Source organism: Thermobia domestica, chromosome 3, assembly GCF_964235325.1.
Source record: "Thermobia domestica chromosome 3, izTheDome1.hap1.1, whole genome shotgun sequence".
Classification (NCBI taxonomy): domain Eukaryota; kingdom Metazoa; phylum Arthropoda; class Insecta; order Zygentoma; family Lepismatidae; genus Thermobia; species Thermobia domestica.
This window is the reverse complement of record NC_137456.1, coordinates 135,655,966-135,675,959: the sequence shown is the minus strand read 5'-3', so window position 1 is coordinate 135,675,959 and position 19,994 is coordinate 135,655,966.

The window sequence follows — 19,994 nt, the reverse complement described above, 5'->3', positions numbered from 1 at the left end:
ATGGCGTGGATAATGGATCAAACTTAATGACGATGTATTTTAGTGGGTCGGAGTTGGTCACAATGGTTCAGAGTTGTTTATAGTTGGTGGTGAGTCAGAGTGGGTCATGGTGGGTGAATGGGTCACGTTGGGTGTTGAGTCATTGTGGGTCACGATGTGTAGTGGGTCAGTATTTTGTGGATCAAGGTTTCATTGACCCACACCATCTCTTGTCAACATTGCACTAAAGAGGAGAGTTTCCGAAGGTGCGCGTCGGCGATTTTCTCAAATTTTGCACATAGATAGTACCCCACCAAAAAGCAATAAATCTCGAAACGGTTCACAGTACCATCTCACAGAACTCGAGATAGAGGGATTTGTTGAATTGGCTAAATTAAGACCTCAATAATTTATCCTTCTACAAGCGAGATTTTCTTCATCGTTTCCGTGGCGAAGTCAGAAGAATATGCGGCAAGTAAACTTAAGGTTGAAGCTTCGCGCCCACCTTGGGATACTTGCTTTTTTCCCCTAGTGTTTTTTACACTCGCCTGAATATAAACAAATCAAGCATATGGGCGATTTAACATATTTTGGGGGAGAAATTTTGTGGTTCGTTGGCGTTTCGTTGAGTCTCTGCTGCTGGTAGTATAATTTTCAAAACCGAAGTGGGGCCACCACGGATCGTAGCTGCGGGATCACCAACTTTTGGCGAAATGTCGCCAGTTGCAAATCGGTGGTCCACTGACGATTACGACATGGGGGCTTGTATCTGAAAACTAAGAGAATAAAGAAGCATGGTATCCATGAAGCCAGTTGACACTAATAAAAGTCTGAAACGATAAAACAGATGTCAACACCGGAAAACATGTATTTTATAATTTCAAAGGTACCCCGTGTCGGGGAAAAAGATTTGCCCCAAGGTTCCCCGGTGGGTCTCAGGAGGAGTGCAACTCAAAATTTGAAAATGGTAATGGGAATCAAGTAGTATGTCACTTAAAAGTATTACTAAAATTTAAAAAAAAATGGTAAGAGTCCCGAGTCTTTATGCTAACTTGTGCAAAATAGCGAGCGTTCAAGATGGTAATAAATCCTTCATTGAAAACTTCTTTACCACCTCTACAAATGTGAAACTGTGAAACTACCCAGAGGAGGTAAACACTTGTCTTACCATTGCAAAAGTATAATGCACCAAGGTAAAACAAGAAGCGACCCATTATGGGTTTATTACATCACTAATATTAAATTCTACGTTCCACGATTGTGTCTTTAAGCTAAAGGACAGCGTGATTGCGAATTATGAAATTAATGGTAGAATACAGAATTGACCCACAACCAACTATGAACCACTTTGAACCATTGTGACCAACTCCGACCCACCAACGTAATCAACTCTGACTTATGATCCACGTCCTTCTCTCCATTGACTAAAGAGGTTACACTTGAAATAAAACAAGACTGTGAAATTTTCACTTATCGGAGTTTGAATTCCTACCGTCAATCGCTCAAGCACCGCTCTGTTACAATACCGGTCCGGTGGATCTGACCTTTACGATATACAATGGTAAAGTGTTTCTCATCTTCCAAATTAAGATGAATTTAAATTTATCATATTTAAATTTTTTCTTTCTTGGCTTACATATACATTTCAGTTGAAAACAGGATGAAATTTGAAAGTATCAAATCAAGATAAAGTAGACCAACGTAAGAAGAAAAGAAAGAAAAACTAGTTTTTCATATAATTAAGCATGCCGTACTAATTTAAAATGCTCATGAAATTAAGCTTGGAATACAAATGTTATGTCTATTTTTCTCACAACTTTATGGTTTGATTGACTTATGCTCTGAACAATCCATATATTAAACACCAGCTTCAGCAATTATTATATTAGAAAGCAGTGGGTATAAAATGCAAAGGACTGTAGTTTCCATTCCTCAATTAGTTTCTCAACTAATATCAATCGTTTTCGATAATTTTTACAAATCAACCCACTACCAATTTCCAATATATAGAAAATCCCTCCCCCCGCTCATGAAACACATTTTTAAAAATGCCAGGACAGGTTCTGTTTATTTTTAGTAAAGAGTTATATACTGAATTTAAGCTCCCTAAGTTGAACGGCTTGTAAGATACTCAGTTTTTCGCAAATATTCGGACACCTACTCCCCACTAAGGATATGTGTTATAATGAAAGTGATATGCGTATGATAACTTCCCAGTTGGAATTGGGGCCTGATTATATACAAAATGTTATTTCATTTGACTTTGCAATTTGACCGTGATAATCACGCAGACATAGTTACTTTCAGTTTTTTTATACTAGGTATAATAATTCATATATTACAGGTGATTCAATTTTTTTTTCCAGCAGTTAGCTCCTCTAAAAGCTCACAAGCTGTATCTCAAAATTGAACTCCTATTGCTATTGCCACTCTTACAATTGCAAATATCAAAATCCAAAAATGCCTGAGCTTTTTTCATTAGACATGGAGATTCAGAAGAAGAAAAATGGAGATATTGAAAGTAAAACGTAGACAAGCTCACCAGTGTTCAGAAGATGCTGTCTACAATGCGCAGAACAGAATGGGACGGTGGGTAGTTGGGAGTCGTTTCGTCCAAAGATATTTCGTCCAAAGGATTTTCGTCCAGAGACATTTAGCCCAAACACATTTGGTCCAAAGGGCAATTTCTCCAAAGAACATTTTGTCCAAAAGACAATTTCTCCAAAGGACATTTCGTCCAAAAGACATTTGGTCCAAAGGACATTTCGTCCAAAACACAATTGGTTTAAAGAACATTTCGTCCAAAGGACATTTCGTCCAAAAGCCAATTGGTCCAAAGGACATTTTGTCCAAAAGCCAATTGGTCCAAAGAACATTTCGTCCAAAAGATTTTCGTCCAGAGACATTTAGTCCAAACACATTTGGTCCAGGAACATTTCGTCCAAAGGACATTTCGTGCAAAACACAATTGGTGCAAAAGACAATTGGTCCAAAGGACCTTTCGTCCAAAACACAATTGGTCCAAAAGATATTTGGTCCAAAGGGCATTTCGTCCAAAAGACAATTGGTCCAAGGGACATTTCGTCCAAGGATGTTTAGTTCAAAGCACATTTCGTCCAAAGAACATTTGGTCCGGTAACGCTCGGGGGTCACAGGTTTGCTTCTATTAGAAGAGTAAAAGTGATGCATATAACATTATGACTCACAAGTAATACCTCCCAAGTGTAACACTCCGATTTTGAAAAAATAGGCAGGTAGATACTACACACAAAATAAACGAATACGTGTTTTTCTGCGGAAAAGTGGTTTTAGGGGGGCTAAAGCCCCTACTCAAAATTTTGAAAGTTGACGCCCGAAAGGCAAGAAGAGGTGGACCGAAGTGAACGAAATTGTGCACAGATATTGCAGACGTAAAATGAGAGAATACGTGTTTCGTATTTTCCTGGAAAAATGGTTACGTGGGGCACAGACCCCTCCAAACCTTTGATCACGAAATGTCAAAAGTACTAATAACAGTATGTCAGATGTGTATAAAGAACATCAAGAATTGCAACGAAACTTTGAGTAGGGACATTACGCAAAAAATAAATAAATACGTTTTTTTATTTTCTGCGAAAGAACGGTTTTAGGGGGCAAAAGCCCCCATCCAAAAGTTTGAAACTTGAGGCCCGAAAGGTCACAAGAAATGAACCAAAGTGAATGAAATTGTGCAGAGATATTGTAGACATAAAATGAGGGAATACTGGTTTCGTATTTTCCTGAAAAAAAGAAAAAGGTTTGGGTGGGACACAGACCCCTACAAAACTTTGATCGTGAAACATCAAAAGTGCGAATAACAGTATGTCAGAAGTGCTTAAAAAACATGAAGAATTGGAACGACATATTGTGTAGGGACAATACGCAAAAAATAAACGAATGCGAGTTTATTTTCTGAGGAAAAACGGTTTTAAGGGACAAAATCACCCACCAAAAATTTTGAAATTTGAGGTCTAAAAGGCAAGAAGAAGTGTACAGAATTGAATGAAACTGTGCACAGATATTGTAGACGTAAATTGAGGTAATTGGGTTTCGTATTTTCCTTTAAAAAAAACGGTTGCGTATATCACGGACCTTTTAAACTGTTGATTACGAAATGTCAAAAGTGCAAATAATTATACGTCAGAGGTTATTAAAGAGTATGGAGAATTGCAACGAAACCTCGTATAGGGACAATTCGCAAAACAATAAACGAAACGTGTTTTAATTTGTGCGGAAAACAGTGTTGGGGCCTAGGCCTTCTCCGAAAAAAGTAAATATTACCGTAATAGCGCAGGAAGTAGTGGACCAAAGCAAATGAAATTGTGGGTAGACATTTTAGAGACCCTATGTAAAATAAGGTCTTTCGTGTTTCTGAAGTATCCCTATCCGTTTTGCTTCAAATTTGGCACATCAACAGCAAACAGGAAATTAATCGACACGTGTTTTTGTTTATGCGGAAAAACATTGTAAGGGTTAAAGGTGCCTCCTGAAATGCTATAAAATACACTATACTGTTTGTGCTTGTTGTTGATCTGCCAAATTTGAAGAAATCAGATGGAGACACTTGTGAAACACGAAAGGCCTTATTTTACGTATCCAATATCTACATACAATTTCATTCACTTCGGTCCACTTCTTCTTGGCTTTCGGGCTTCAACTTTCAAAACTTTGGGTGGGAGTTTTTGCACCCTATAACCCTTTTTTCGCAGAAAATAAAAAACCCGTGTTCATTTATTTTTTGCATATTGTCCATACACAAAGTTTCGTTGCAATTCTTCATGTAAATTTAGGCACTTCTGACATACTATTACTAGCACTTTTGATATTTCATGAGCAAAGGTTTGGAGGGGTGCGCGCCCCACCCAACCATTCTTTCTAGAAAAACACGAAACCCGTATTCCCTCATTTTTCGTCTACAATATTTGTGCACGATTTCATTCATTTCGGTCCACTTCTTCTTGCCTTTGGGGCGACAACTTTCAAAATTTTGGGTGGGGGCTTTTGCCCCCTAAAACCGTTTTTCCGCAGAAAATAAAAAACACGTATTTACTTATTTTATGTGTAGTATCTGCCTGCCAAATTTTTATCAAAATTGGAGTGTTACACTTGGGAAGTGTTACTTGTGTATAGTGGTTTTCAAAGCTAAACCAAGTTTTCTTATCAGCAGTAAAACTGTCATATGGTTGTTAGCGGCCACGTGCGGTTTGTCAACCAGTTGGATGTTGCCGGTATTACAAAAGCTTAGCCGCTCTCCCTGTCGCCAGGGTAAACAATGAAGTCTCGAACTATTCTTTCTGAATGTTGCAAACCAATAAGCAGATACATGAAACCAGAATAACCATTTAAAATAGGGATAAAATACGTACAGGTCATTCAACAAGTAATTTCTCTCCTATTAATAAAATAATAATAATAATAATAATAATAATAATAATAATAATAATAATAATAATAATAATAATAATAATAATAATAATAATAATAATAATATGATAGTTTTTACGTCCGAGCCATTTCGGGCTACTGTGCATTTGCGGTAATGCTGAAAATACAAGGTAGAATAGAAACTGGACCGCACGTTGGACCGATATTATATTTTCACCCGTATGAATCGGGTTTGCCCGATTGAACCGTATGAATAGGGATGACCTAATTATCCCGTTTTTATGAAAACAAACTTAGTCTGTCATTATTGTAAATGATGTGTTGTTTCACTTTATTATCATAACACAAATTGTTCTAACACAGTTGTACGAACTCATAACGAGTCTATCGGTTCAAACGGTCCAAACAGGCCAAACACGGGTCAAACGGGTTTATCAGGTCTAAGGATCGAGTAAACCAAACGCAAACGGTATCGGGTGGGTACAGTTTAAACGAAAAGTTCAAGCACTAATTATAGGTTAAAGTCAATACTTAAGAGGTCTAATTGGGGGCCGCGGTGGCTCAGTGGTAATGACTCGCGTGTTAGCTGCCCAAGAGGTAACACGTCTTTCGCTGGTCGTCCGTCCAGTGTCGTATCGTGCGAGAGGCATTGAATGCGCCCAGTGTACTTTGTGTTTCCTTGGAATTTACGCTGACTTGATTCTAATATATTTCAGTTTAGTGGTAACTAGTGAGTTTATTTAGAATTATAAAATGTCTATCAAACGCGTCAATACATTAAAATTAGGATTTCGTGCGATTCCTAACCGTCCGTCCACAATAAAAATCCATGAGTTTATTCAAAATACGTTTAAGTTAAAGGAAGAACAAATACTAAGTATTGAGTTGGATATTTATCGTAAATGTGTGTATATTAAGTTATTGTCTGACTTGTTGTGTGACAAATTGTTAAGAGATCATGGTGATAGTGTTAAATTTCAAGATGATAGTGGAACATACCCAGTAACTTTAGAATTAGCTGATCGACCTTTAACCTATGTGCGAATACATGCCATTCCGACGGAATATAGTGATAATGATGTCACGCGTGCCTTGTCTATCTATGGAGAGTGTAAAAGTATAAAAGACGAAATTTATGACGATACTCATATTTATAAAGTTAGATCTGGACGAAAGATCGTGACTATGTATTTGTTTAAACCTATCCCGTCCTTCCTGGATATTCGTAACCAGAAGTTCCTAGTAACTTATTTCGGTCAGGACCGTACTTGTTATTACTGCCAATCTAGAGATCATTTACAAGATCAATGTTTTCAGCGTCAAAAACGGGCCTTTGTTTCAACAACAACCATAGAACATACTGAAAGTGATAAGGAACGCTCTCGGGGTTCGCCAACCCCAGAAATTAATGTGGTTAAACCTGCTAATTTGCCTACTTTAACGTCAGATGTTGACTTTCCAAAGTTAATGGCTGAGCTTACTACCCCTGTGATACAGGGCCGTTCTGTAAACACTACTCCGATAGTGCCAAAAGACAGTGTTCCTAGCCGACCATGTTCCGGAGAAATTAAGGAAAACGTCTCTCCCAAGGATATTAGTGATAGTCAGGACAGGACCTCATCTGCAGCCCCTCCAGCTTTACATGGTACTTCTTCACTGGCTGAGTCAGATTTTCCACGGGAACATCAAGTTGTCATTGAACAAGATACAAAGAAGCTTTTGATAGACAGTGATTCCTCCTCCACTAGCGTTGTTGATGGTGATCAGAAGCTAGAGTGCATCTATAGTGTATCGGAAGTTTCCTCTCTAAGTCCCATTTTTCCAGTTCAGTCCAAGGAAAAAGATCATCCTTTCTCCCCTGTGAGTTGTCCTAGTGGGAAAAAAGGATCTGATGCCCGGAATTCCCAGGAAGCCTCCCAAGACAAGAAACGGAAGAAAGCAGGAACGGCTATAGCTCAAGTAAAGCAACCTAAGAAGACGGATCAGGGACCCTTAGAAGTATCACCTAGGATCACCAGGTCGTCTGTAGCTAAATTAGTGAGTACGGAATATCTACCTGATACCGCAGTTCCTTCTTCAGGTGAGTCACAAACAGTTTCTACTCCTACCTAAACATTCAGAAACACAGTGCTTGCAGCCAAATAGTGGTGTGGGATTATGAAGTGTGTTGCTACCATTAGACAACTTCCTATAACAATATTTATGTGTACTATCTTAAAACTAGCAACTATAAATATCAACGGAATACAATCGCCAGTCAAACTTGAAGCTCTCAATGACTTTCTACTTAAATCTGAAATAGATGTAGCTTTTCTCCAAGAAGTTGGTCCAAAGATTGTAAACGTACATCCATCATATAATGTATATAATAATTGTACATATAATAGCCTTGGTACTGCAATTTTGGTTAAAGAAGGCATCCCGCGTACAAATGTAGAATTACATCCTAATGGTGGAATTATCAAAGGTCAGGTTAATGATATAACTCTAATCAATGTTTATGCGCCCAGTGGAAGCCATAATAGAAAAGAACGGAATAATTTTTATGCAAATGAGGTAGCGCCGTTTTTTAGTGGCCCAAATCATGTTATCTTTGGCGGAGATCATAATTCAAGTATAACTCACACAACAGAACCAACTAACAATTATTGCCCTACCTTAAATGAATTGGTAAAGAATTTGTCTTTGGTAGATGTGTGGGACTTCAAACACCCAGATTTAAGGGGGGACACATTTATTACAAAAACTTTGAGCTCAAGGATAGATAGGATTTATGTAAATAATAACTTCAAATCACAGGTTGTTTCTGTATACCGATATCCCACGTGTTTCACTGATCATCTCTGTTTAATAATGGAAATTAAAATTAATGACCAGAAGATTGCTCGGGGACGGGGATATTATCACATGAATGAAAGTCTGTTCAATGATGAGTCATTTTGTCAGCTCTTTTCTAAAAAGTGGGCTTATTGGCTTAAACAAAAGAAGTGGTTTAAAACATATATTGAGTGGTGGAATCAATACTGTAAGGACAAAATGCGAAGCTTTTGTAGGTGGTATTCCTCTGAAATTTATGCTGATAAGCGAAAACTTTATAATTTTTATTATAGATGTCTATTAGAGGCACAAACTGAAGCGATGACAAATCGCTCGGCCCTTATCTCTGTCCGTAAATACAAAGCCAAATTATTACAATTCCATAAACAGAAAATGGAAGGGATTAGGTTACGTAGTAAAGTTCCAGGGTTTCCGGAAGAAGAACAATGCTCTCTTACACATGTGTTAACAGAAGCCAAACGTGGACGGAGGAAACTTATCACGTCACTCACAGATGCTCAAGGCTCTATTCAAACTACTCAGGACAATATTCGTAACACCCTGTATGATTATTACTACCAGTTATTTGGGGTCGCTGCTGCTACCGGCTGCGAAAATAAATTACTTGACAGTGTGCCTGCAGTGCTAAATGATGAAGACAATCAAATTTTATGTGCTCCGTTTACTAAAAATGAAGTACAAAGAGCTGTAAATGCTGCAAAAAAAGGAAAATCTCCTGGCCCTGACTCTATCTCTGACCGTTTATATGTTAAATTTTGGGATATAATGGGCGATACACTAACATTGATTGTAAATGAATGGTTCTTTGCTTCAGAGACTATCAAGCGCCCTAATACAGCCGTCACGATCTTTATCCCTAAAACTGTTCAACCATCTAATGTTAGCCATTATAGACCTATATCCCTTCTTAATACAGATATCGAAATTTTTAGTAGATGTATTAAAAACAGACTACAGGACTACATGGATAAGTTATTACAAAATTTGCAATATGTGGCTGTTAAACAGAAAACCATCTATCACCTTTTATTAACTATTCGAGATAGTATTACTATTTGTAATGATTGCGCTCTTAAAGCGGCTCTGATAAATTTAGACTTTAAAAATGCCTTTGATAATATTGAACACTCGTACTTATGGTCTGTTTTCAGAAAATTCGGTTTTAATGAACAATTTGTTACATGGATGAAATATTTTTATAAAGACGCTCATACGAAGTTAAATGTTAACGGTCACCTATCCAATAACATTCCCATCAAACGTTCAATAAGACAAGGTGATCCCCTTTCAATGTTAGTTTTGCTATTAGCCTTGCTCCCCTGTTATATGCTATGAATGACCGCCTAACTGGTCTAAATATTATTACCCCTGCTATAAAGGTGGCTAGTTATGCAGATGATGTAACAGTTTTTGTCTCTTCTAAACTAGATTATTCTCTCATGATGGAATGTGTTCGTGAATATGAGGTAGCATCTGGGGCTAGATTAAATGTTTGTAAATCACATATGTTAAACATAAACAATAGTATTGATTTTAATGATATAGATACCGTCCCTCAGGCCGACAGTATCAAAATTTTAGGAATTACCTTTTATTCAAACATAATGCACACTATTGATCATAACTATACGAATATTGTAAACACACTGCGTCATTCAGGTTATGTAAATCAATCCAGAAATCTATGTTTATATTCCAGAGCTAAATTTATAAATGTTTATCTCTTAAGCAAAATCTGGTATTTGGCAAATGTATTACCTATGCCTCAACTTGTAGGAAAACAAATTCAAAGTTTATGTGGTTGGTTTCTATGGAAACATCAGGTCTTTCGTGTTAAATATGATGTAATGTGTTGTTTACATTCACAAGGTGGCATCGGTCTGGTCAATGTGCAAGAAAAAGCTGCAAGTTTGTATGTTACTCGCTCAATGACCTTGTACACAGACGAAGCTAATAGTGTAACACAACAACTGCTCACTTACGTATTAGAACGAACAGACAGGAGTCTACCCCTGTGTATGGCTGACCTCTCTCAAAGCTGTAAGTACTTGGAAACTGTTTTGTGTGATTATATATATCTGTCTCAGCTTTTTGATTTTAAAACTTTAAGTAGTAAAAAGCTGTATGTTTTTAAAATGACTAGATTATATGTCCCACCTAAAATTGTGTTAGATGAGTGCTTGTGTAATTGGTCCAATATTTGGGCCAATATTAATGACTCGACCTTGAGTGTTGCCAGTAAATCTATCTGGTTTATGATTGTTCATAATGTTATTAATACTAAAGAAAAGAGAAACAAATATGGTTTTAGTCCTGATGCTCTTTGCAATAGATGTAACAATATAGATACGTTGATTCATAGAATCACGACATGTCTGGAATCCACAAAAATCTGGTCTCAGTTACGTCACTTTTTAGCAATTCTTACTCGTAGTTCGGAACGCAATATAAATATTAGCATAGTTTTAAGACCTGATTATCGTTTTTATCCCGTTAGTAAACAACATAGTGTCAATTGGTATATAGGAACGACCGTCAAATATATTTTTAATTCCAACTTAGAAGCAGGGGGAGCCTTCTATGTACAGTATTTACAAAAAGAATACTCCAAATTAGCAAAGGATGTACGTAATAAACTATTTGCAAATTTTATAGCCAACTCATTGTTCTCGTAACTTCCTTTTTTTTGTTACAAAAGCATAACCACTTCAATGTAATTGATTCTTGAGTTACAATAAATTATCTTAAAAAAAAAAGTGGTAGAGCGTTCACCTCTGGTGCTGGGGGTCTCGGGTTCGATCCCAGTCCCCGCCAAGTGAACTTTGTGGTGGAAAAACACCGTGTGCGTGGGTTTTCTCGGGGTTCTTCCGTTTCCTCCCCCTATCTTCATTCCACCATTTCATTCATTACTCATCATCACCGTCTCCTTTAGCCTAACCGGCATAATCGTGGGACGTAAAACTCAAAGATTTCATTTCATTTTAAGAGCTCTAATTGTTTGCATTCAATTTTTTTTTTTTTTTTTAGGTAGCCGACCAACGAACTTGCAGATACATAAATATAAATGCTCAAATCTAAATTAATGCATTATATTATTGCAATGAGCATCAACGTGATTTACTATTAGGAGTTAGCGTGATGCACTAATGTTAGTCTTTTATAAATGTTATTATTATTATTATTATTATTATTATTATTATTATTATTATTATTATTCGTCAGGCCATCTGTCTATAATGACAATTTAAAACTTTCTTTCTAAAAAAAGAAATGATTAAAAAGCATTCTATTAAGTACCAAATTTCACAAAATTAAATCCCCACGTTAAGCGGGTTTGCATATCCAGGCTCCTAACTATGAAAACATTTACGCTCAGTCCAACCTCAATCATTTCACGAATTCAACCTGTTTTACGTATGTTATTAGGACATAATATCGATTGTGATTTATTATAAAAACACTTTTATGCATTGCAAGAGCTGTAAAGAGCAAATATTTACTGAGAACTCATAGTCGTATCGGAATAAACAAAAGCGAGTATGGAACAGTAAACTGCTTTCAAAAAAGGCAAAAGAAAGTGTGCAGAGGCATACAAAACAGTCGAGTGGTTTGATTCGATACACTATCACTCACATGTTTCTGTGTTCAAACCCGGTAGCAAGTTGTTTCTTTTTTTAAGTGTCTTCCTATTTTCATCCGAAGGCTGAAAATATTCCTTTGATTAACTCATTGAAAACTTCTTTTGTTTCAAATTCGATTACAACGGAACATTATATGAATTGAGAATCTTAAATCCATAGCTAAAAAAATGAAGTATACTCGCTACTCTATTATCTTCTGATTTGTAACGAAAAACTATTTATAAACAGTGGTGACTTCAGAAAATTATCCTCGGCGGGAATTTCAATATGCGGGTAGAGGGCAAACATTGGTAGTCCATATTGAGCACGATCGAATATATGGTCCTGAAGGCGGAAATTTCTTAGCTCGAGAGGGGTCTCAAATTCTCCCTAAGATCACGTCCTGAAAGCATCATTGCTTAAAAGCTTTTCGTAACAAATATAATATTACACTTGTTTCTCGTTCTATATTTAGAATGGGTAAAATCCTAACTTATAGAGGATTATAATAAAAGCATAAAAATTACAATACCAATCATGTATAAATTATCCTGTAAGTTACCAACTTTGGGTCAGATTAAAACTCAAATATTTGTTTTCGAATGGCACTTAGAAGTAAGTCCTCTCTATATAATCCTGATTGGAAAGTCGTGTTTAACACTAATTAATTAATCAATATTTATATGAATATTTTTTTATTTTACTATTTTTACTATTCAATATTACATGCACTTCATTTCCAAAATCAAAATCTCGAAAATGTATATTGTACGAGTGCAGACTCGCAAATAAATGATTATTTATCATATATATTGGTCTCTATTCGAAATTCTATTTAATCGAATCCGACAAGAACACAGACAGAAACATCGATAACAGGTGAAAAAGAGAGAGAAAAAAAGCGTTGTACCCGGCGGGGACTCGAAGTAAGCTCGAATGGTGTTTTATAAGTCGAACGCCTTAGACCACTCGGCTATGGTAACAACTAGTAACTGTAGCAAAGGCTTCGAGTAGTAGTTGTTATTACCGAATAACATTTTCTATTGCCTAAAATTTAAACCTAATTTACTTTGATATAATATATCTATTAATTTGTTACTTGAGCACATTTTCGTAACTTTGATGAATGATGTATGTTGTTGATATAGATTCTATTACACGTTCTTTCGTAAATATTATAGAAAGTATCAGGGTTATTTATGATCTTTCATGGAAATTGACTGGCGCATGAGCAGTACACAGACAGTTCAATTGGAAAGCGAGGAAGGAAACGCTAACACACTGTGAAGTATGAAAAACAGCTAAAATGTATTGCGTAAAGAATCACCAGATTAATGTTTGTCCAAGTTCTCACTAATCAACTGGACTCTTGAAAAATAATTAATATTGTCATTACTGCACAATATGAAGAATAAAGAACGTATATTACACCACATTGTTCTCGAATTCGAACTTAGCTAAGAAAGGGACAATAAACAAGATGTGATTTATTCATTCGAATTGAGATAATTCAATGAAACTAGAAATTACACAATCAAAAGGAAAAATATCGTTAAAAAGACAATAATACTTTTATCCGAGATGTGAAATAAAGTTATTAATTAACTGAAATGAAAGTAATATTGGGCATGATATAGAGTAAAAAAAAAGTAAATGTATTCTTAGAAACGTTCAAAGTAAATTCACAAATACTTTTTGAAGATATGCTACTCTTCCGTTACGTTTTAACGAACTAATAAATAAGCAAGCAAAGGAAAAGAATGAAGAACGACAGTATTGCTCTTGAAAAAATATAATAAATAAATGAAACTTAAATAAATGTTTACACAAAAAATAACACACTAGTGCTTCGTGTAGTCACCTCCAGAGTCAGTAACTTCTTGAAGTCTGGAGGGGATACTAGATACAAGTCTCGAGCAGTACGACGGTGTGTCACGAAAATGTTGCCGCAGTTCCATAACATGATTTTGAAGAAACGTTTGGTCTCTGTCTTCAAGTCTCTCTTCCCATTCTTGCACCACGTAGGCCCACAGATGTTCAATTGGGTTCAAATCTGGGGATAGAGGGGGCCACTCAATACAAATTAACTCTGGATGTTCACTTAGCCACTCTCGTGTTTGCCGGGAAGTGTGAACAGCACTGTTGTCATGCATAAATATATATTCTTCCTGTTCGGGGAAGTTTCTTTCTAAGGACGGTAACAACGTATTTTCGAGGATATTAATGTAAACACTGCTTGCTGTTCATTCTCTCAGGCACCGCAACCAAATCTCCAGGACCAGCAGCCGTCATGTATCCCGAAAAGTGTGCTGATATTCGTCCTGAACAAGAAGTTCTGATAATATTATGTTCAGCATACCTGGTTCCGCGCGGTCTATACAATATAACTCTGCCTTTTTGGTTAGACTTGAAAATCTTCTCGTCGGTCCAGATGACTAAGTCCCAATATGACTGAGGTTGGGTTATGTTATTCTGTGCCCATTCCATTCGTCTGGCCTTGTGAGTTTCAGTCAAAAAAAAGCGGGTCTTAAACAGTGTAGACCAGTCCCCAATAATCTTCTTCTTATTGTTTCGTGAGAACAATTATATTCTCTGGCTTTGTCCAAGAGGATTGACGTGTGGCGTAGAGGTCTGTTGATTACTTCTGTAACTAAAGCTTGATCTTGAGCTGCAGTTGTCACTTTTGACCTTCCACTTCTTGACCTAGACCTGAACCATTCATCACCTTCTTCATGTCGCTGAACCCATTTCTTGACCGTTTTCTTGTCCCATCCCAGATCTCTAGCAATCTGAGGCACAGTTTGTTCCATTTTTGCTCGTCCTATGATTTCTCCTCTCAGAGCAACAGACAGTTCTCCACAACCTTTAGAGCAAGGCATTTTGAGAACCTGTTAGAAATTTGCGTTCTGGCGTGTATGACAAATGTCGGTAAAGTGCATCTTTCTGTTTCTACTGCGCATGCACCAGTCAATTTTCATGAAAGATCATAAATAATCCTGACAATTGCTGTATTATTTATGAACGAATACGTAATAGAACCTATATTAACATCATTCGTCAAAGTAAAGAATACCGTAAACATAAAACAATTTCAACAGACCAAAATAGGCTTAAACTTCAGAGAATACAAAATAAATTTCATACTGTAACAAAAGATTGAACATGAGACACGCTTACTATATTTTCAACTTGTCACATTAGCCGAGTGGACTAAGGCATTCAGCTAGAGATTGTGAGGCACCATTCAAGAGCAGTTCGAATCCCACCGCAGTGCAATTAGGTTTTACCTCTTCTTGACGTTTCTGTTTGTGATCCTGCCGGATTCTATTAAATATAATTTCGTAATACGCTAAAATATACGTAATATTTGAAGTTCTTAACCTCCCATTTTTACATTTTTCAAGCTCAGTTGAGAAGAAAGAGGGAAGATGAAAGTACAAAGATTTACAATAATTACTTAGCATTTACTGTCATTGTAATTGTAGATATTTTATTTATGAAAATGTATAATGAACTAAAAATATATTTAGTAGGTCACATGTCTCCATTTTTCGATTCTAACTTGAAAGTTACAGTTTAGGCGGTGACATATCGAAGACCCAGGGGGTTGAGGGGATTGTAACCCCTCCCATTGAAACTTTTATATTCTATTGAAATAAAAAGTGTTTCAGTTTATAATCTTGGAAAGCAACAATCAGTGTGTGTGGAGGACGGTTTATTTATACTACGATTTATCACTTCCAAATGTGTAGAAGATGTGACTGGATATTGTGTATAATCATTCAAGAAATATAAGACAACGAAGGGACTTCGTAAACCCTTCACGCCACCCCAGGAGGAAGAAAGAGCGTCCCGCCGTCCCTCGGTTGGGAACTACTGCTTGTGAAGGAAACATACTAACAGTGTTTCCTTCCTCGCCTTCCAATTGAACTGTCTGTGTACTGCGCATGCGCCATTCAATTTCCATGAAAGATCATAAATAACCCTGATACTTTCTATAATATTTACGAAAGAACGTGTAATAGAATCTATATCAACAACATACATCATTCATCAAAGTAACGAAAACATTCATGTAACAAATTAATAGATATATTATATCAAAGTAAATTAGGTTTAAATTTTAGGCAATAGAAAATGTTATTCTGTAATAACAACTACTACTCGAAGCCTTTGCTACAATTACTAGTTGTTACTATAGCCGAGTGGTCTAAGGCGTTCGGCTTACAAAACACCATTCGAACTTACTTCGAGTCCCCGCGGCGTACAATCCTTTTTTCTCTCTTTTTTTCACCTGTTCTCGATATTTCTGTCTGTGTTCCTGTTGGATTCCATTAAATAGAATTTCAAATAGAGACCAATATATATGATAAATAATCATTTATTTGCGAGTCTGCACTCGTACAATATACATTTTCGAGATTTTGATTTTGGAAATGAAGTGTATATAATATTGAATAGTAAAAATAGTAAAATAAAAAAAATATTCGTATAAATATTGATTAATTAATTAGTGTTAAACACGACTTTCCAATCAGGATTATATAGAGAGGACTTACTTCTAAGTGCCATCCGAAAACAAATATTTGAGTTTTAATCTGACCCAAAGTTGGTAACTTACAGGATAATTTATACATGATCGGTATTGTAATTTTTATGCTTTTATTATAATCCTCTATAAGTTAGGATTTTACCCATTCTAAATGTAGAACGAGAAACAAGTGTAATATTATATTTGTTACGAAAAGCTTTTAAGCAATGATGCTTTCAGGACGTGATCTTAGGGAGAATTTGAGACCCCTCTCGAGCTAAGAAATTTCCGCCTTCAGGACCATATATTCGATCGTGCTCAATGTGGACTACCAATGTTTGCCCTCCACCCGCATATTGAAATTCCCCCCGAGGATAATTTTCTGAAGTCACTACTGTTTATAAATAGTTTTTCGTTACAAATCAGAAGATAATAGAGTAGCGAGTATACTTCATTTTTTTAGCTATGGATTTAAGATTCTCAATTCATATAATGTTCCGTTGTAATCGAATTTGAAACAAAAGAAGTTTTCAATGAGTTAATCAAAGAAATATTTTCAGCCTCCGGATGAAAATAGGAAGACACTTAAAAAAAGAAACAACTTGCTACCGGGTTTGAACACAGAAACATGTGAGTGATAGTGTATCGAATCAAACCACTCGACCGTTTTGTATGCCTTTGCACACTTTCTTTTGCCTTTTTTGAAAGCAGTTTACTGTTCCATACTCGCTTTTGTTTATTCCGATACGACTATGAGTTCTCAGTAAATATTTGCACTTTACAGCTCTTGCAATGTATAAAAGTGTTTTTAGAATAAATCACAATCGATATTATGTCCTAATAACATACGTAAAACAGGTTGAATTCGTGAAATGATTGAGGTTGGACTGAGCGTAAATGTTTTCATAGTTAGGAGCCTGGATATGCAAACCCGCTTAACGTGGGGATTTAATTTTGTGAAATTTGGTACCTAAATCCTCATATGTATTAATGTATGCAGGTTAATATCTGAGTAATAAAGCTATCATTATTAATTTACTGTGTATAGTATCCTAATTTGTAGTTTGTCCAGTTTTTATATACGTGACGAATCACATTAGAAAGAAACTAATCAATTATATATTGACCTGTATAACTATATCTTAAAGTTAGAGAGGGGCCGCGGTGGCTCAGTAGTAGAGCGTTCACCTCTGGTGCTTGGGGTTCCGGGTTCGATCCCAGCCCCCGCCAAGTGAACTTTGTAGTGGACAAACTCCGTGTGCGTAGGTTTTCTCGGGGTTCTCCCGTTTCCTCCCACTTTCTTCATTCCACCATTTCATTCATTACTCATCATCACCGTCTCATTTAGCCTAACCGGCATAACCGTGGGACGTAAAACTCAAATATTTCAAAAACGTAAACGCCTGAAAACTAAATGGCCACCTTTCTTTGCTTTCATTAATAATTTTACAAAAATACAGTTGTAGCTTCGTTGGTTAAGGAATTCACCTCCCAAAATGATAAACAACCCTTTGAAGAGCATACTCCCTCTTCATTTGCGGACAACATTGCCTCCGCATGGTCATGTGAATCTTGTATTTGGTTTGAGACTTTGCAATGGATATCTTAAATGTACTGTGCTGTACCGAGAAAATTAATATGAAAGCAAAAGTATATACTATATTTGCATAAGGAGTAACACTGAAATAAAAATACAAGACAAGTTAACAATTCTGGTTTGTCATACAACTCACTAATTATGTAGAAACGTCTGCCGAAGTTACACACTATCAATAGTCTACAAATAGAAACCAGACTTGTGGTTAACCTGAAAAGATACGTATATACTACACGAAATGTTCCAACTTTCATCTTATATTTGTCAATCACTTTTCAGAATGTTGCAGCCAAGAATGTGACTGTTTAAGAGTATTATCTTTGGACACTAAGAATATATTTCACACATGTGTATTTTTCTATTCTCAGTATTTCTTCAAAGATACTTGACACATAATTTTTCACTTTTCTAACACAAGGGTTTGAATACCTAATATTTAACTTGCTCAAATTTAAACTCCATTAATTTTAGTTACCGGTACTTATTTTAGAATTATTTCATTCACAACATGAAAATTTTAGATGTCATGTTAGCAGTTATTACAGCAACATACTTCACACTACAACCTTTCCCTCACTCCTGTTGTTTGGCCATGTTGTTTTCAGGCGTTTACGTTTTTCTGAATACCTCAGCATTATTTGTTCTATCAAAATGAAAATTGCGGAATAAATCTCTATTTCAAATTTCCTTTAGAAATAAGAAGCTACTGAGCCATAATGTTATATGAATCACTTTTACTCTTCTAATAGAAACAAACCCTTCACCCCCAAGCCTTACCGGACCAAATGTTCTTTGGACGAAATGTGCTTTGAACTAAACATCCCTGGACGAAATGTCCTTTGGACCAATTCTCCTTTGGACGAAATGTCCTTTGGACCAATTGTATTTTGGACGAAATGTCACTTGGACGAATTGTCCTTTGGACCAAATGTCTTTGGATTAAATGTCTCTGGACGAAATGTTCTTTGGACGAAATATCTTTGGACTAAAAGGGTGGCCACCGGGTGGGCCAGTGTGAGTCATGGTGAGTGGTGTTTCGCAGTAGGTCACGTCCTTTTGACCCACGATCCACTGCTCCACTCAAATATTGACCCATTTCACCCACTTACCAATCGACCCACTGACCCACTCCATCTTTGATTTTAACATGTCTTGTTTCATTTAAAAGACGAAACATACATCCACATAATTTTTTCATCGATTGCGAAGGTTGGCTTAATATCATAATTGTAATGGTAATTTCTTCTTAAGGTGAGAAATTGATATGATTAAAAAGCCCATCTTGACGTGGGTACAAATTACCTTCCAAAGTTATTAGAAACGCTTTCTCACCCCGAAAACTATGAATTCGACAAATATTTAAGTAATTTTTGAGATTTTATTTTTAGCTCTCCCAGGCCATCATCCTGTGAAGATGGGGATGAATTTGGATGTAACCTCCATTGGGGGCATCACTATCCATCTCAACGACCGAGAAAATTATGGATAAAACACTAAGATCAGTCGTTTTACATTATTTTTACATGTCACACCTCCCAACTTCCATAACTTCATACTACTACAATATTTTCTTCTTAGATTGAAAGTAATATGTCCCCCAAGTTTGGTAAAGGTTGTCCCAGACATTCCAGAACTACGCTCTCCTTATTAGATGTGCTGGGGATCTTACTCTTACTGGAAGTTGAACTTAAACTTAAAGGTCATCAGAACTGCTCCCAATGAACTTGGCGACCACGAAAGATATGGGTTGTATACTAACATTGATTATTTTCAATTATTTCTACATGTCACAAATTTCACAAACTCTTCATTGTGTTAATGAGGGCTTAACTTACATGGCATCTGAAGTTCCAATCTTTACCTAAGAGACCCCCAAAATTATAGATTCGACACTAATGTAGGTCTTTTTTTATAATTTTGATGTCAGTCCCTTTCATTCCTCCTACGACAGCAAACGGATACTGCCACTGCTAGGACTAAATTTGGTCTTAAATGGCATTAAAATTTCTACCAATTAATTTAGCGA